This window comes from Primulina eburnea, chromosome 13 (genome assembly GCF_022965805.1).
Source record: "Primulina eburnea isolate SZY01 chromosome 13, ASM2296580v1, whole genome shotgun sequence".
Classification (NCBI taxonomy): Eukaryota; Viridiplantae; Streptophyta; class Magnoliopsida; order Lamiales; family Gesneriaceae; genus Primulina; species Primulina eburnea.
In genome coordinates this window covers 28979056-29000274 of record NC_133113.1, presented here as the reverse complement: position 1 = coordinate 29000274, position 21219 = coordinate 28979056, and the positions used below count along the sequence as shown (strand labels likewise).

The 21219-nt window shown below is 30.5% G+C and overlaps 1 long non-coding RNA gene across 2 annotated transcripts; it reads right to left on the bottom strand.

The window, feature by feature from the left end:
* Nucleotides 1-11241: 11241 nt before the first annotated feature.
* LOC140809807 (uncharacterized) lies at nt 11242-12997 on the bottom strand. 2 transcript variants are annotated; one of them, XR_012113182.1, is made up of 3 exons: nt 12634-12997; nt 12150-12546; nt 11242-11900 (listed from the first exon to the last, which is right to left on the bottom strand). It is a non-coding gene; the product is annotated as an uncharacterized lncRNA (long non-coding RNA). The 2 variants fall into 2 exon arrangements; XR_012113183.1 differs by having other exon boundaries at nt 11242-11887.
* Nucleotides 12998-21219: the final 8222 nt, after the last annotated feature.

The window sequence follows — 21219 nt, the reverse complement described above, 5'->3', positions numbered from 1 at the left end:
ATCGAGGCACTCAAAGATTAAATTTCACGTGCATATAATTTTTAAAATCTAATTTATATTATTTATGAGAATTAAGCTGACCCATACTTAAATTAAGAAATAAATATTGGCTAGAATATTCTTGTAAGTGAAATCAAGAATATACCACAGCCGCCACTAGGCAACGAAAAATTAATTAAGTGGGATATGAAGAAAGAAAATAAAAAGGAGTAGCCGCCCGTCATTGTATTTTAATTGGTCATTAGCACTTTTCCTTCTGCATCCATTTTTCTGTTTTTAGCAGTAATAAATGAGAGACAAAAACTTGTGTGAGACGGTCTCACAGGTCGTATTTGTGAGACGGATATATTATTTGGGTCATCTATGAAAAAGTATCACTTTTTATGCTAAGAGTCTTACTTTTTTATTGTGAATATTGTTAGAGTTGGTCTGTCACATGAGACTCACTCTAAACGGGATTATGCAGCTTCATATCCATCCAATAATATTAAACAATATCAGATATCTTATTTGTTTTCTCAATTTAGAAACTTGTTGGAATTTCCCTTTGTCGACGTGCATTTTCTTCTCTACCTTTTTAGTTTAAATATAAATATTTCTCCCGTTAAATTTATTATTCATTTATGATTTGTACTTATATAAATAAATTGATGACACATACCTATTAAATTGGTAGTGAAATGAAGAGATTCATGTATCTATCTATAATCATGTCATATACGTACCAATGTCTCGCAGGGGTCGTGTGAACAATAATTATATCGTGCAATTGTCATACTATCACAATAGATATATTTTGTTTGGGCTATTATATTATTTCAAAAAATTTGTGTTGGGGTTTCGAAACTTTAATAATTTTTATTTTGATGATAACAAAATTTGTTATTTTGTTTCTAACATATTTACTCAAGTATGAAGTTGCTAATTCAAGATGAAAGTTAAAACTCTAATTTAGCCAAACTGAAAATCTGGCGAGCTTCAATGTTTTAATGTTATCCTCCAGCTCGGTTATGCAAATGACCAGCTGCCAAAACGAATGAATAGAACACTCAATTTGGGATAAGTCTTACTTCACATCAGTTGGGCTAAATCGGATGTTAAACTGACGACAGCAAGACACATAGGTTTGGCTGATCAGCAAATATCAGTTGGGCATAAGCAGTTGCAGTATTTTGGTCATACTAATACGATCATTTATCCAAATGGAATGATTCAATATGCGTTACGAAGATAAGACGATGATCTACAAATCATATTCACAAGTGAAAGTCTGAATCAGAGTTTAAGATGTTGATAAATGACAATGAAACAACTAGTTCCGCAAAGCTGATTTCAACAGACCTCATCAGCTTGGTTCTTGATCAATGGCGGTGAAATTACTAGTTCTGCACAGGCTGAAATCAGCAATGATGGTTTTAGCAGACCTCATCAGTTTGGTTCGGTCTTATGAGCCCAACTAAATTATCAGTCTAGCTGACGAGCCCAACTGACAGCGGACCTCAAAATTAGTTAGGCTCGCGAAAAGTGACCAACAATGCAAATTTAACTGTTTTAATATCAGAAACAATACATAAACTTTCTCAACGATCATATTATTGTTTCAAACATTCATATCATTGTGGAAGGCTATAAATACAATATATGAAATATCAAATACAAGTTTTTTTAAGGAGATTTAAAGCATGGATAGCCTACATGAATAAATTAACTAGAATGATAGTAAGCCTTAGTGTGATGATTTATTTGCGAGATACACATAATGTAATGGATTAAATCCTCACACATATACATGAGAATTAAGCTTCAAAGTTTAGTTGTGTGAGTCTTCGCAATAAAACATTAAATATTGTGTTTGTAGTCTTGTTATATGAGGCGTTAAACATTATGTAGATTGTGAGTTTACGGCCTACAATCGAGAGTATAATAGAAGTTTCGATTAGGCAATATGTAAGTTCTAAGTTGAAAGGGGTTTGTACAAAAAATTACATAGATCAAATTCTTTTAGTGAATATTTCCCAAGGAAACTTCCGAAGGAGAAAAAGAGGTGACATATAAGTTGGTAATCTCTTAACATCCACAAACAAATCCATGTCTATTTATTAATCGCATTTACTTATTATTACTACTATTTTTAATATGCATTGTTGAATAATTTTATGTGTAATTTAAATACCAAAATATTACATATCGTGTATTTGATAAAATGATTCAACTAAACCGTTTTTATATTCAACTTGCATATCTTTTAAATATTTTACCAAAATATTTAATCGATTTTTATGAAATATTATTTCGAGCTCTTTCCATTGGTTTGAAAAACAAACTCAATTTAATTAATCGATGTTAATATTTCAATAACTGATATATCGTGTCTAAATGATCCTATCAATTGAGTTAACGATATATTTTTTTTTTTTTGCAATAAAAAAGTATTGCTCTAGTGACAAACAAATGCTCCTACGCATAAAAAAAAATTTTGGGGTGATCAAATCGCGATAGGGTAGTATTGTATGGTTAGCTCGTGAGACGTATGATAAAAGATGTGATAATAAATTAAAACATAGAATCCACCCGCCTCCACCTCGAGTTTTGGACCAGATTGAAGCTATGGGGACAACTAGTGTTTGATAAGGTAAGCATGATTTAGTATACTTTACATATAAATTTACATATTTATATTCTTTTTACTTGAGTTATAAGATTTGATGGAATTGCATAGATAAATAATTTTGTGATTATTAAAATATTTGATTACGATGTGAAATAGTATTGAATAAATAATAGCATGTTTGATTTGATTGATCAAATTTAGGGTAAGATGATAAATTATATTTTTATCATTTTCTATAATTAATAAAAAATAAATAAACAAAGATATGAAGTATAATATTCTAATATTTTTTTCAATAATTCGATTAATATGATATCAATAATTAATAGTTTGATTTGATTGAGCCGAGATAAATAAAACTAACAACAAAAATTGATGAAAAATAAATCTAGTTACATCCAAGCAGCAACATAGCATTAATAAACCGTTTTATTTATTTATATATATATTTTTAAGGTGACAACCTCTCTTTGCCCATCGTTGAAACCGAGCGACTTTACTTTATATAATTTTTTTTCCCTTTTAAATATCTTAGAATTTAGAATTCTATTTATTGATTATGTTTCACAAGTTCAATTCAAAAACTATAGTATTAAAGCTCTATAAGATACTACATGTATTGATAAAAGACGGATTAATAAATTAGTAATTGTTTTGTAAAGTGTATTTAAAGTTTAATCAATTAAAAACTCATTGTACTTTATCAATTGATCATTGTATAATGATATATTAAAAATAATCATGATGTACATAGCTAAATAATTAGTTGGATTGTAATGGAATGTGTTGAAATTAAATTAAAATATTACTAAAATTTGCATAAAAATGACAAATAATATTGATATAAATCCAAGCACAAACGTAGCAATGTAGTATTTTTTTTAAGAAAATTTATTTATTTTCGGAAATTAAAATAAGGTTACATTACCTGGCTAGCTCTTATCCAGCGAGGCCGTAGCAGATGCGAACAAATTAATCGTCAACATCATCTCAAAATATATGATAGAATATTATTACGATTTGAATATGACAGCACTATCCAACAATATGATTTAAAAAAAAAGGATTTTATAAGTGGGATATTGCATCATGGGATTAGTTTCTGTTTGACTTGTAACCATTAGGTTTGTGTTGAGCGTATTTTTTTTTTTGAACATTTGATGTTGTATTATTATATATTCTTGTGATTGTACACATGGTATACGTGATTGAAGACAAAAACTTGTGTGAGACGGTTTCACGGGTCGTATTTGTGAGACGAATATCTTATTTGGGTCATCCATGAAAAAGTATTATTTTTTATTCTAAGAGTATTACTTTTTATTCTGAATATGGGTAGGGTTGACCTGTCTCACAAATTAAGATCCGTGAGACGGTCTCACGTGAGACTCACTCCTCAAACACATAATGTCCCCAAGAAGTATATAAATATGTTTATTGAGAGACTTGAACTCGAGACCGATCTGAGTGAAAATATTATAAGACAAAATTTGATTGAGCTTAACTGTTATCAAGGTCTACTGAACTAATATCTAAAGACCAACTAATCTAAAAGATAATTGAGTAAATAAACAAACATTATTTGAATAACAAGTTAGACTATTCATAGTTACAAAGTTGAGTTATTGGATAAAGTCTTCCATACCAACAATATCTGATTTGTCAGAATTCTGCGATCACTACCTACAATATACGGCTGTTTATTAAGACAACGATGTGGAAAAAGACGAGATTAACATCTACCATATTTGGAACAAATATAATATTTGATTTTACTGAACGTTGAATCCAAGTTTATAAATAGAGGAACTTACCAATCAATTTGGCTCTCTTGAGTCATCGCATAAATTCAAGTGCTCAAGCTTTCAAGAGCCCAACTGCTTTCAAGATTTCTTAGCACACACTTAAGCATTATATCAAATTCAATATCAATTTGTACTTAGCATTTTCATTTCGAAATACTTGTATAATGACAGTGTATTGTTCGGTGTTGTTTAAGTAAGTGAACTAAACTAGGAGTTTCAGTTAGTCAATAATAAAGTCATATTGAATCGGGTTGTTACAAAAGTTAAATCTCTAAAATATTCTAGTGAATATCCCCCTATAAAGAAGAAGGAGTGACGTAGGAGTTATTCAAATCTTCGAACATCCATAAATATTTTTGTGCTATTTACATTTCAGTCAACTTATCCTTGATAACCCAACTGTTTTTCTTACTTAGTTACTTGATAGTGTTTAATCTAGCATTTTAGCTTCCTTTCGCATAGAACTTATCTGAGTAGTCAACTGACATTAACCTAGCGAGAATTACAAAATTCAAAGTTGTTAACCCTACCGAAATTTTAGACAAGTTAGTGTGATTGTTTATTCAACTCAACTTCTAACCAATCGCTCGATCCTAACACTTTATAATAGGAAATAGCGAAACGATGACCTACTCTGGTGGCAGTTCTTGATGAACTTCGACTTCGTTAACGGTGATACTTATATCTTAACTCAAATGTAAATTTAAGATAAAGAAGGTGCATGTACAATTAGATATCGATCCAATTTTTTGTTTTAATTCGTTCTTATTGCACTCTACTTTAGTCCAATTTTTTCGCTTGATGCAGATCTTTGTAACTCATTTTTAGAAATATGTACTTCTGTGTTTTTTTTTTTTTACTTTGGGGAGATGTACATGTGATAATCGGGTCTCGAATCTGATAGATCATCCGAAATTTGAGACTTTAACGTAGATGAGTTATAAAGAATAATCAGATATGTTATTTTGAATATATGCTATGATACTTTATCAATGTTTCTTTGTGTTTGATCCCTCGCTAAAACCCTGAACATCAGGGTTTCTATGAATTGAGTTGGAGAGTCCAAAACATTATATCTCATGATTACCAATATAATTATCACAGTAACAGTGAACGAGAATCAATATAATACATGTCAAATATTGATTATAACGGTATGAAAGTTCTAATATAAGTTCAAGCTAAACCAACCGCGAGATCAGACATTGTGGAAACATGTAGAATTTATTGTGTATGGACAAATTGGTAGATAATTTGCCTACGAACATTTTGTTCAAGCTAAACCAGACGTCGCCAAAGGCCCGATTGACATTTGCCTACGAACATTTTGTGACGCAACTCAGCGACGAGTTTTGGCGTCGCCCAATATTCGGCGACGTGTTTGCCTTACATTTTGCTACTTTGGTCAATGTCACGAAATGTAAAATTTCTTGTAGTGCCAGTATTCGCGATATGATCACTGCAAATTGGTGCCTTGAAATGTATGTTGATCAGTGTTTCTTATGAGCACAGCCTAGATGGTTGATTTAGCCGGAGCTCGATCGGGAACTAAGGAACTCCGAGTCAGTAGTTCTATCGTTTGAGATTCTCACACCATATTCGTTGTCAAAACAACATGAAATAAAAATAAAAGAATCATTCATAATAAAATTTCAATCCGACAAAATTCAGGATTAACAAATCTATACCACAACCAAGATTTTGTATGATAATCGTCAGTAGTCGTGTTATAATTTTTCTGATCAATATTTGGCTGCGGCTAAAGTCGAAATATAAAGTAGAAGAGATTGAACAGACCGGTGTGATATAAAATGGGAAAGGGCATTGGATGGTACCTCCTTACTTTAGGGTTTCTTGTGGCCAAGGTGGGGTTTGAAAGAGCTCCCAAATTAGATTTAAGCAAATTGAAGTGGAATGCACCATTTTATCCCATTTAACTATTTCGTCTTAACGACTTGACTGATATTAAGATCTCAAGTTTGAAATTATGTCTCGAGTTACAAATCCTTGGTTTTATGGACTTCAATAGATGTGGTAGATTATAGTTTCCTCGCCCTATAAAGTGTGTACAAAAATTCATCTTCCATTCTTCTTCGATCTCATCCAAACTAAATTAAAAGTTAAAATAAATTACATGATATTTCTCATCGAGTCATTTTTAATAGAGCTAAACCAAGTTAATTCCTTTTTTTTAACCAAAATTTAAGAATAGCTATTTATTACAAATAAAAATAAAAAAATTGACTCATAATTGCGGTACTAGTCATTAATTCATTGTTATAATATGTTGTTTCCTGATGTGTCAGTCCATATATGGTCTAGCATCCACAAATTCTACTTTTTGAACAAAAATTACCCATTTTCCAGTGATTATTACCACTTATTTACACGCACCATGGACGTCAATCACGATGAATAGATTTATGATAAATTTATAATCACTTAAATTCAATTTTAAAATAATAGAACCAAAATTTCCCATTTTCGAGTGATTAATATCACTTTATTTACACGCACCATGGACGAGTCATGATGAATTGATATATGATAAATTTATAATCACTTAATTCAATTTTATATATAATACTAAGCACCATGAATAGTCGTTACAAAGTTGATTAATTTCGGAGTCACACGTGAAATTTATCGATTAGCATAGAGTTTAGATTGATTTAATTATGGCGTAACTCTTTTTTAAGTGTCCATATGTGATAATATTTATTGCATTTTTTTTATAATAATGTTTCACACTATTTCGATCATAAATTTCTATTATTTTAAATATCACATGTTGAAATTTTTTCTACCAATGTTAAATATGCATATAAATACTCTGTGATTTTTATTATTTAACCATGGAAAATAGAGCAGGTCTCTTGTGAGACGGTCTCATTAATTTTTATCTGTGAGACGGGTCAATCATACTGATATTCACAATAAAAAGTAATATTCTTAGCATTAAATAGATGAACCAAATAAGATATATGTCTCACAAAATACGACATGAGAGACCGTCTCATGCGAGTTTTTACAAGGAAAATATTTTAAAAAAATCGTACACATTTAGATTCGCCAATCTGTCCATGTGTCGGTGCAGCTTAGTGGTTAAACCAAGCGTGGTAAGTTAATAAAATCGATGCTTGCTAAAATCCCATTAATTGCTGGCCTTTTTCAGAACTCAGTGGCAAATTCCATAAATTGTCTCATTTTTTTCTAATAAATATTGGTCTTACAATGTATGCACTATTAATGCTAGTGCTTGTTGCTATCGATTGTCTCATCTGTTCCAAGTGGATGCTCCACACATCGATCAAATATGAAGAACCACATCACAATTTCGGGATTTAAAAAATGAACATTTGATAGGAATTTGTAAAAGTAATAAACTCTTTTTAACAATTTCAATCAAATTTAAATTATAATTTTTGTAAGGATCAGTCAGATTCACAAATGAACAAATCAAAATGATAAAGAAAATATTTAAAATGTATAAATATAATTAAATGATTTAAACAATAGAGTAGGTCTCTTGTGAGACGGTGTCATTAATCTTTATCTGTGAGACGGGTCAACCCTACCGATATTGACAATAAAAAATAATACTCTTAGCATAAAAACTAATAATTTTTCATTAATTATTCAAACAAGATACCCGTCTCACAAAATACGACCCTGTGAGACCGTTTAACACAAGTTTTTGTCTAAACAATACTACTTTTTAGGGTAAATTGCATTAGCACATCACACAATTTAAACAAGCATGAAAGACATTCTATGTAAAATTAATTGCATTTAAAATTAAGTTTAAAACCACTTATAAATGAGATAAACGTGCTTGAGTTTTTTAACACATGAATTAATGTACTTGATTGTCAAATAATAAATGATATATTATTCTATTAGAAATTTTTAACAATTTCTTATTTCTTTTAAGTTTTTCACAGGCGGGATTGTTGCTAATAGCCCCTATTTTTTCTTGTATTTTAGTCAATGCATTTATGGAAATGGTGAACTTTAAATAAAAATTAAGATAAAAATATTTATTTAGTTTGAAAGTCCATTTTTGCTTTAAAAAAACGACATGTTCTGTTACTGGTATTGGAAAAATTAGCTCAGATTATCTAATGAAAATCACATAACAAGGCTATGGCTATTCGAAACATGGGCCGGGCGGAATAGAAAAAGCCCATAAAATTTTATAAAACCAAAGAATATAAAATGGGCCTCTAGCCCATAAAATGGGCGAAAACTTTAAGAACGAGGAATCTTAAATGGATGTGGTGAGCTGTTTCGCATCGTTTAAAGATAAAATATTAATATTAAGATTAATATAAACAATTTAATATAATTAAAAATTTTATTAAAGTTTTCCTACGTTTAGTGGAGTTTCAATCGTACTTTATCAATTTATTCAAAAGTTAGACCCAACGACATATTAATGTGAATGTCGTAAGATTGCTCGAACTTATCAATGTCACTGTCTGATCCATTTTTGGACCAGCAGTATTCTCAAATATTATTTCTCTTGCAACGAAACAGTTAGAATCGATCATTGAGACAAATGTTATCAATCCAGTTAAATTAATAGAGATTTGATTTCCACAACTTTGAGTTAAATTGATAGATATTTTTTTAAAGTCCTATTTAATGGATGAGATTATATGCAATTTGATTTTATTTTTCAATATACTTGGAAATCAGTTACATAAGTTTTGATTTTTTTTCCAGACTAAAGAAAAATTTATGGAGCCAGCTAATAATTTATTTTGCATTGTTGTGACTCTGTTTTTGCTATACAAGAACATGCTCACAGTTGACTTTCCTAGTATTAAAAGATGGTACGAGAAATTTTTCATCCATTGATGTAGCTCTTGTTGTCGCTCAAAACAATAACCATCAATGGACTTTTACAAAAATAAAAATCGATATTTACCATGAGAACATTATTATAAATAAATACAATATCAATTTATATCTTATTGGCGAGTAAATGAACATAACCAAAATATTATGTAACAGAAGCACGAGCATATATGGGAATAAGAACTTTCCAAATGACAATGTTTATAAGTATAATTATGGATTGTTGTCGTTTGGAAAGTTCTGAGACTCATGTTTATGCTTTTGTTACCCAATATTTTTGTGTTATTCAGCTTTGTGGGAGATACAAATTGATGTTCTTTTTAAGATAATAATGTTTTCATAGTAAACTCCGGCTTTTATTATTATAAAAAGCTCTTGAGGATTATTGTTTGGGACAAACCAATAGCTCCAACTATGGTAAAAAAATTACTCATACCAACTTTAAACACTATGAAGTCAGTTGTGATCATGAACCTTGTATTGCCAGAATGAGGTTTACAACAATGCGGAGTAAATTTTTGATTGGCCCCATAAATTCTTTTTTTTAGCTTTTAACTAATTTATAACTATACTGAAAAATAAAATCAAATTGCGTACTATCTCATGCATTAAATATGACATAAAATCTCTATCAATTTAATTCAAAGTTGTGGAAACCAAATATCTATCAAGTTAATTAGATTAGTAATATGTCTCAATGATCGATGCTAATGGTTTCGTTGCAAAAGGAATAACATTTGAAAACACTGCTGGTCCAAAATGGGCTAAACAGTGCCACTAAAAAGCTCGAGAGACCGTACGACATTCATGTCAGTGAGTCGTTGGGTCCAAATTTTGAACAAATTACCAAAGTACCATTAAAATTCCACTAAGCAGCGCAAAATTTAGTAAAAAAATTATTAATATTATGTCATATTTATAGGTATTGCAAGAGCCAACTACCTTATTGAAGATGAATTTCAGTTAACAAAGTTTCCTTTGGATGCTGATTTGATGCCAGATTTACATTTATTCATCTTGGTACTTGTTTTCAGAAGAATTCATGCTAGTATAAGGGTAATATTCTAAGAGTGGGTCTAATGTAATACCGTCTCATGGTTCATAATCTGTAAGACGGGTCAACCCTACTCATATTTACAATAAAAAGTAGGGATGTAAACAATCCAAACCGTTCGCGAGCTATTCGAAGCTCGGCTCGATAAAAAGCTTGTTTGAGTTCGTTTGTTAATCATATCAAACCAAGCTCAAGCTCGATTTTGAGCTCGACAACTTAATCAAACCAAGCTCAATCCTAAGCATATTCGGCTCGTGAGCTCGCAAACATGTTCGTTAATAGGCTCGCGAGCTCGAACTCGGCTCGTTTAGGTGGCTTGTAAGCTCGAGCTTGACTCATTTGTTGAGTTGACAAATAAAAATATTAGTACTAATAAAAGTTAAACTTTTATGTCTAATATAAAATTAGTTCATAGATGTATTTAATTTTAACAAGCTCGAATCAAGCTCAAATTCGAGCTCAATTGTATGTTTTACGAGCTCGAAAACGAGCCGAGCTCAAGTCAGGCTTGTTAAATATGATAAACGAGCTATTAATAAACCAAGCTCGAGCCCGACTTGATTAACATTATAACGAGCTTTTAACGAGTCGAACTCGAGCTTTTCACAAGCTTAGTAATTTCAAGACAAATCGAATTCTAGCCCGATGATAAAAGCTCGAATAAAGAGCTCGAGCTCTATCAATCTTAAACGAGCCAAACTCAAGCCAGATGATAAAAGCTCGAATCAAGCTCGAATTAATCTTAAACGATCCAAGCTCAAGCCTGGTACTGTTCGGCTTGATTTGAATCGTTTACATCCCTAATAAAAAGTAATACTCTTACCATAAAAAGTAATACTTTTTCATTGATGACCCGAATAAGAGATCTATCTCACAAAATATAACCTGTGAGACCATCTCATACAAATTTTTGCCATATTCTAATGCTAAATCCAAAGATCTAAAATTGATTTGGACATGTGGAGCCCAAATAGAGTGAGATCCCTTCACATAGCTTTGGTATCAATCTTCTATGCTCGCCCAATTATATCGCGATCCGTGCAAGAGGACCATGGTCAGGGTGGGATTCCTATAATGACATAGGAGAGCTGGGCTCTAATAATTAGACCAGATGCCTGGACGGAGAGGTTGGCTAGTTAAGTCTACGAGATCCGGAGAGGTAGGCTAGTTAAGTGCTCCGTAGAGGAGAGTCCATGGGTCTCGTAGAAGTGCAGCATTATTCTCATCCTAGACAATAGCTTTTGGTCGATTTTAACTCGTCTCACAAGATACTTAGTGTTGATTTGATATGATTAGTCAATTTATTTAGATAAACTTAATTTAGGAAAACCTTGAATCTTTAACACTTATATCGAAATGATTGTCATGAAAAAACCCAAATTTTAAGTAGTAAATGATAATGAATGAGACATAAAAAGCGAAAATTATTATTTGTAACCTGAGAAGAAGAACAATATCGATGCCCGAGTGTTTGTCAAACCAACCGAACACATTAATGGTGTCTCCAGCTCTCCTTTATGCTTTGCGTAACCATGTCGCACCCCTTGGCAATTCCTACATATCAAATCTTTGAAACACCAAAATTTTTTATATACTCGTAGCTACCAAATATTACTAGAATATATCAAAGAAACTAAGAAATTAAAGTTCTTCCAGGATAAAGCATATCCCTTTTTTTTTTTATCTCGTAGTTTAAATTTTGGATTAAACTTTGAATTTGTACTAAATAAATCTGAATATAAGAAATGCATTGTGGTCTGTTTTTGTGTTATGATTTTTGTTAATATAGGAAAAGCAAAAGACAATGTTCACTTACTTTCATTGCAGGATTCAAAAGAAGGGTGGAGTACGCGGGATTTCCTGAAAGGAAGACGATGGAGGCGGCTGTCTCTCCGGCGACGTCCGAGCCAGGGTGGTTGGCGACAACCTTATTCGCGGTTCTCAGAGTATGCATATCCTCCGGCCTTTCCCAGCCGCTGTGGTCCGACAACGGGTCGCCCACCTACGCACATATGACGCCGTTGTGTGCTGTGGTCTTCAGCAAGTAATCGCTGGCCCATTTCATGCTGCCACCGCATTTTTCAGCTCCCCGGCGAGGCGCATGTTCCTGCAAAGTCTATGATGCTTCACGACAGCAATGTGGCGTTGAACACCATGGGGAAGCCGAATTTGGCGTTGTCTCGAGTGTTATAGTATCCTCCTGTCATATCAACCTGAATGCAATGAAGTTTCTCAGAAAAATCATCCCAAATGGTTTACAGTACATCAGTAAAAATGTTTAGAAGTGTGACGAATTTTACTCCGGCGGAGGCGTCGTCATGCACGGCGGAGTCTCAAGCCATCGTATTCGTATGCGTTGGTTTTTGGTTGCCCGAGCGCTGGCCTTCGAAGAAAAGGATGCTTTTTCTGAGTGTACCGCTGTAGTGTGGCCCGCGGCGGCGGATTGGTGATGAAAGAAGAGGGGGAATATCGGCCGAGATTGATAGGAGATTTCCGGGAATTGGCGAGGATTTAGAGCCATTTGGTTCAGCAGCGAGCACACAAATAAGTAATGATTTATTAGGGGTTAAAGAGACCAATCGTAATATGCAAAGTGGCGAATATTTATTGGATGAATCGGGATGCCAACTAGTGGTGAGGTTGATAGGTCAGAGATGGTTTGACTGCTTTTTAAAAAAAATTGTCTTTAATCAGAAATTTGGTTTCAGGATCTTTGTGTCGAATTATTTTTGTTTATATATATATAACCGAAATTTATGATTTTGCCAAATATTTGTTAAAAAAAATAATAAATCCTCGTCTTGTATTATTTATAATCTTTAAATAATATTACTGGTTCTATTCAAATTTCCTAGTTTATCGGTCCAATAGATGAACATAGTATTCCATTAACATGCAAGTTTCTCCTAATTGGAATAGAAGTTAGAGAAACAAAATTATTCCATTTATTTATAAATAGGTTTTGTGACACGGTCTCACGGATTTTCGACCCGACCCATATTTACAATGAAAAGTAAGAAAATATATATGCATCAAAAAATTAACTCGTGATATAATATTACATAAATTTTTGTATTTATTTATAGTTGATTTTACAGAATGCATGTGGGTTTTGCACTTTTTTAGTTTTCCAGTTCAGTGGCTAACGTGTAGAAAAAGGAATAGTGCCACAAATAATTGAAGTAAAGCTTTGAATACCCGAACTCTTTCGAAGACGAAAGAAACAGATTTAAGGGCATTGTTGGAAATTGGAAATATGAGACTACATAATAAAATTGACCCAAATATAAATTAATGGTGTAAATCATTATAATACGTATTGAGCAAAATAAATAGACAAAAATTGAAAGGTTTCTCGATTTGTGTTTTATTTACTAAAATTGAACTAAAATTATTAAAAAGTTTCTAGGCATGTCTACTTCATTACTTTAATATTGCATTATTATTATTTTCACGTATGAAATACCGTCCAAAGCATTAAATGCAAGAAATGGGTTAAACATATATATTTAATATTGCATTATATTTATTTTCTGATTAATGTTAATTTGTTTTTACCAAGTCCATCTTTACGGAGTATTTTTTTCAAGTCTGGTAGCGAACGTTCTTTTTTTTTTTTTAGGAATTATTTGTTGCATGTTATTATTCATTATCAGTCGTATATAACGAGCACAAATTTGTAAACATTTTATGAAGTAAGAAATAAAATCTCGTTTCATTTTTTTTCCCGCTGTTTCTTGTCCTTCGTGCTGTCCATATCCATAATCAAACTATATTTAAGACATTACAAGTTACAACCAAACCAAGCCCACTTGCAAAAAATTAAATTAAGTCTCCAGCACTGAAGCCCGATATATTTTAACTTTTTGGGCTGAAAATTTCTATTTTTATCTTTCTTTTAATGGATCTATTTCCGAAAACTAGTTAGTAATATTTTTTCATCTACCCATCAGCAGAGATTATATTAAGAAAAATTATTGTATCTTATTTTTTCATATCCTTTACAAAAATAAAAATTTATCATTAAGCTGTATAATTGTGACTAGCTTTTGAACAATTCTATAGCTACCAAACGTTACAGAGAAATTAAAGCGAAAAACCCTAATGAATATATATATATATATATATATACATATATATATTGATACTTCATTAATGTATCATAATGCACGGGAGGTCCGATATTTATGTTGGATTTTAAAAAAAAAATATAAAATCCATAGTTACAAACTTCATCATTAATGCTTTAAAATCTTATTTTTTCAGAATTTGTTTTTAGAAATGTAGAGAAACCGTCTATGTTTGTTATTTATAAAATAACAAACATATAGAGAAATCGTCTATGTTTGATATATTTTGTGAGTTTGTCCAAAATGGACCCCGAAGTCGAGTATAAATTCCACAGTGATTCCAAGTTAAATGACTCATGTTCCAAGTTTAAAATTCCACTTTCTTACATGTAATAATCACAAAAAATTAAAGACCGTCGCTTTATCCCAATTGGTCTCTCAAGTAGGTAATGTGGGCGGGGCACAAGATATCTTCCATAATGACAATACAAGGCTTTTTGACCAAACTACATATGGCTTGTATCTTTCAATAGCGTACGTGTAGTTATTCATACACCAAACTTGTCTGCAGAATTAATGAAATGACGACGTTCAATTCTAAGGTTGGTATGAACTTAAATCAACACTATGTGTGCTTACGTGTTTGACCGGTAACTAAAATTTAGAGTATATGCAAAACTGGTATATATTGTACCGCAAAGTTCGGAAACAAATGAATCTCTGATCAGGCTCGATCGAGTAGAAATTTGGTTCACGTGTTTGACAAACGCAATTGTTTTTAATAGAAATCGAACTCGAGTTGACGGGAATATATTTTTATGAAAGAATTAAGACTACAATATCAATAAAATGATAATAAGTTTAGATATGTGTACAAAGCCAATAATCCAAATGTTTGCTGTATATACATTACCCACCGTTTGTCCAAATGCATATAATCCTATTATCATGTGCAGCCTATCATTATTATTTAATATTATTTGATTTTATTTTTAGTAATAATATTATTAATTAAGAAGATATAAAAATAAAAGAGGTAGTAGCATGTGCCACTGGACACGGTCCATAGAAAGAAACAGACGCGAACAAGCAAGCTTCACAAAGCTTCGTGGAGTGGACACGTGTCATCTCACGAGCGGCTGTGCACATGGCTTAATACCTACCTTACCATGTGCCGCCGCGCAACAAATTAATATTTTAGTTTTCATGCATGCATTCTTGTGTATTATGTCCCATTAATTAATTCATTAATTAATTAACTTGATTTTTTTTTTTTATGGAGTGTGTGGGGGATGATCTTTTTCCATTCTAGGAGCGACTGGAAGATATATTCAAATTTTGTGTACAATATTTTTAAGGCACTAATATAATTTTAGGAGGTTTGTATAGTTTTATTTTCAATTTATGATTCTAATATTCCTTCGCGAAATATTGGCGTATTATTTATATTATTTAATTATTCGATTTTGGCTCTCAATAACAGTGAAATACAATTAAAGTTAGAAACATCCAGATGAGTTTTCTTATTTATCAAATCTTATCCTATTATTTTAATAATAATAAAATGTATTAGATATTTGTTATTTATATTATTTAATTATTCGATTTAAGGCAAAATTCCCACTGTCTTGTAACATAGACTCACATTTATTTGTGAAAAAAAAGTGTGGTATTGAAGCTATCCCTGCAAACAGTTAAAGTCGTTACCCGTTAGGGACGTTTAATTAAGTAGAAAATGGTACAGGTTTGCTTCTGCTTTTCCAGACCGTTGCGTCGTTGAGCTCAAAGGATCTTTAATGAATGCATTACATAATAAAGTATAATTATAAATGATAAAAGTTCAAAGGTAGGGGAGGGGGCCTATCGCTCCAATGCTACATAAAATCACATATTCTTTTTAATTATTTGCCTTTAGAGAATGCCCATTTTCCAATATAAAAGTGATTTTATCCAAAAAATTCCAACTTATTGATATTTTTTTGTTATGTTAGAACCCCGTTGTTATTTTTCGATCACGTGTCTGTAAACCACATCAATTAGATGAAATATATTGGACAAGTTCGCTCGAAATGGTGTTAATAAGAGAAATCGAACTTCCGGCCATTTACCGAATGTTAACCTACTCTATTAACTCGAATTTAAGTATTTTATTTAACTTTTAAATTTTTGGGAAAACTTTGGAGGTGGGGAATTATAATGCGTTTACTATGTATACGAGAATGTGCATATTTGGATGCGTCAACAGCGTATATATTGAGAAACAAAGCACGAGACTAGATACACTGTACACAGATAAACTAGTTTTTGTTAATTAAAATATGTATATTTAACTTTGTCCTCTTCTTAAATATATTTAATGTTCGTATATGTAATTAACAAATTAATTAAGCCTTGATATCCAACATTTCCTCATACGTATATGCCATCGAAACAATATTCGAACTGGCTTCGAAACGAACTTTTTATTTATTACGGTATATAATCGGTAACCTTATGCATTTTTGGTAAAAACTTGTGAGAGATGGTCTCACGAGTCGTATTTTGTGAGACATATCTCTTATTTGGATCATTGATGAAAAAATATTAATTTTTATGCTAAAAGTATTACTTTTTATTATGAATATCGATAGGGTTGACCCGTCTCACAGATAAAGATTCATGAGACCGTCTCATAAGATATCTACTCTACATTTTTTTGCCAAAAATGCATTATTAAATTATTTTTTAAAAGAAACAAGATAGTTAAAGGATAAGAATGATAAATTGGTGTTTTTTTTTAAACATTTTTGAATCGATACTTTCACAAAAATTATTTATGTATATGGACTTTTATTTCCAAGTTAATATCACATGTCGATGATTCACTTATTAACATTTCACCCTATCATAGTAAGAAATATTCGGGGCAAAAACTTGTATGAGACGGTCTCACGGGTATTATTTGTGAGACGGATCTCTTATTTGGGTCACCCATGAAAAAGTATCACTTTTTATGCTAAGAGTATTACTTTTTATTGTGATATATTCGGATAAAAGAGTCTCTTAAGTCAAAGATTTTAATTTGTAAATTTGGCGTCATATTATCATTAATTAATTCTGATGCAATAAATGCTAGGTTAAATTATTTTAATTATAATTATTTAATGGGACGGTTCATAATCTAAGGATGGGGCTTGTCGAGGATTAATAAATTTATATTGCTTTTATTTATTGGAAAACCTCATCCACGTTGTCTTGTCATATGTTGAAACAAATCAATCTGAGCCGAGTTGATATCGGGCTCGAATTTGACTCATTTAAGGTACATAGGAGTGAGCTCGGCTCGAGCTCAATTCGAGTTATTATCATGAGAATTGAGATCGGCTCGTTATAAAATTATTAAGCTCGTGAATATCTCAAGTACAGCTTGTTATAGTTCGTTTATCATGTGTTAACAAGTCTTACTCGAGCTCAACTCGTTAACGATCATTTTTTAACTTGTTTTCGAGCTCGTCCAATATTCTTAGCCAAAAGGTCAACTAAGATATAATACTTTAAGGCACCGTTTGGTTTGTGTGATAGGATAAGTAATTATATATAATAAGAGTGATTATAAAATTAAAAGTAAGGATAAACAACATTATGATAAATTATATGATGTTTAACATTATTTTAACTTGCTTGATTATTTTTGTTAATTATTTATTAAAATGCCCTCATCATATATTAATTAGTAATATATTCAATGATTGAATAATTAAATAAAATTTCTAGAATTAATTGATTTAAAAAATTATAAATAAAATTAAAATATTATATTAATATTAAATTTTCATTAATTCCAATTTTCGAAAAAAAAAACTAAAAAATCGATTAATATTATAGAAAATAATCACATTTTGATCATAACATAAATATGCATTATTGTGATAATTAAAATATTAATACAAATTTGAATAATAAATTTTAAACTTTATGATATTAAAATAAAATTTAAATTAATCAAACATCATCCCTTCTCTCCCAAAGGATTAATAATCACCAACAAGAGGATAATAATGTATACAGTGTGGCCGGGTGAGGGCTGAACGGACCTATCACAATCTTAATCATGCACACCAAACAAATGATAATTGAAGGATTAAAAATCAATCCTCCCTTATCATGCATACCAAACAATGCCTGAGTAACTAGACTTCTCATTTTATAGTCTTTCAATTGCTTCACTTACATTCAAATTTCAATATGATATAATGCAAGTTATTATTGTAAACTCAATGTCCAACAAACTAGTAGAGATCGATCTCGACATAAACAAGCCGAGCTCGAGCTCCCGAGCTTACGAACCAAATATCCGTAAGCTCGAGCCCGATTCGGTAAAATTGTATAACTCAAAATCGAGCTCGAACTCAGCTCGATAAGTTTAAAGAATGATCTCGAATAATTTTTCTACTGAGCCGAGCTCCAAATAGCTCGTCAGCGACTTGATTTTTTTACATCCCTGCGTACAATAATAATAGAGAAAAATTAAACTTTTGTTTACATATTGTTTTTTAAAAAAATTTAAAGTCGGGGGACTCAATTTACCTACTCTCTAGTCAATTAAACTTGATTAATTGATCTATCTCTGTGAATACCATGTCAATAATTCTAATTTTAATGCTTAAAACCATAGTCCAGTTGCCTAAATATATGGAATCAACTTACATAAATAAAATAAAAATAAACATAAAAGTCAACAAAAAGTGATCTTTTCGGATCCTGGTTTTTGTTGAGATTATTTTGTAGTGTTTTTAGGGATACATGGACATATAAATATTTTACCGTCGTTTTCATCATATAAAAAAGTATTATTTTATATTATAGAATTTATACGCGTTTATGATTTTTAAACGAGTCGAGAAAACGACATAAATTTTCTGTAGCTAAAAATTTTCTTTAAAGTTTTTAGTTACAGAAAATTTATATTTTTACATTTCAAGCATCAGCAGCTTAACCCAACATTATCTTTTAGTGTATCTTGAAAAAAAAGTGAAAAAATTATATTAATGTTTAGCTATAGCTATATATATATATATATATATATATATATATATATATATATATATATATATATATATATATATATATATATATATATATATATATATTAAGTGGAATAATTAATTGGACGGTGCCGATTATCAATATGTTAATTATGACAGGCGAAGGTGCTAACCTATTCTCCATGGCATCCCAAATCCAATCCAAAACGTTAAAAGGTGGTGCCACATGTTTGCATTTAAAGACAAATTTAAAAAGTAGACACAAAAAAATACACAAATTAGAAAGGAAAAGAAAACAAAAACAGAGAAATTATAAATATGATACATTCATTATCCACACCTATATATAAAGTATTTTATATAAATTACTTTTATTTATAATGTGCAAGAACGAGTGTTTGGCATTTTGTCGAAAATTATAGCTGATAGTAATTATGCAATTCAAATATTTTAAACTGTCAACAACCCAAGTATCACGTTTCGATTGCTCTACCTAATAAGGACAATCGATGAAAATCGAACATGTCACTTTATCTCTGATACCATTAAAGGATGGATCATTTGTCGTTTTATTAAAATATATAGTTGGTTATAACGGTAAAACCAAAGTGTAAATAATATCTTTGTCGCTTATCATATCATATATTTTAAATATGCATTTATAGATATCAATTTCATAGGTAAAAAATGCATTTTACTTATGCAATAAATGTTATCTGTGAAGCAATATCAAATATGTAAACAAAGTGATGAAATAAAATACATTTTTTTTTATTTATTTCAGAAGTAGTTCGATTTCGAACCGGTTTTGCCTCCTTGACCGGTCAAAGATTTTGATTTTTTATTGACCCCGACTTCAGTTTTAATACAAAGTAAAATATATATTTTTATTCTACGGAGTCTACTTTGTGTTGGAAATTTATAGAGTCTTCGGAACTATTCCGGCTATAAAAATTATTTTGATCAGATCAGAAGCACAGCGGAAACGATTACATAATTTCATAAATTATAATCAAACATATGAATATAAATTAATGATGAATTTAAATAAAATTAGTTTCTAGAAAAACTAATCTTTTTGTAGTTTTTCTTTCTTTTTGTGAATCCGAGATCTGTAGAAACCACAGTCTTCCAGTACAATCTTTTCTATCGATACGGTAGTGTGTGGACACTCAGAAATATACAAACTTAGAAATCAGATTTTATTATTCTCTCAGAGAATATATCATGCTCGAATATATTTTCATCAAATGAAAAAAAAATATATATATATATATATATATACTTTAAATGGCTTTTCTTCAATTGGTTTTTTTCTTTTCTCCGTATGAACCAATTTCATGAATTGTTCTATATATATAATTGTGATTCAGAAAACAATTCAACAATTAAAAACCAATTTTTATACGTAATTTAGATTGCATTGATTGAAAATATTTTACACATGTTAAATTCAACAATAATAATATACAAGTTATCAAATTTGATTTTTTTTATTCAATTGAGTTGATCAAATTTGAAAAAACGTGTATATTTTATGATATTATCATGATAATTAAATTTATAATTATATCATAATTATAATTTAAATATAATTAATAACTCATATTAATTATATTTATATCTAAACATTTGATGATATGGAAACAAATTTCCATTATCTCCAGTGATTTCTAAATTGCATTTCTTATCCGTCATTAATTTGAAAAACGTACTGGGGACCATGGACTCATAATTAGAAGCTCCAATAAATTAGATAAATAATTAAACTCTTTAAATAATTTACCCAACT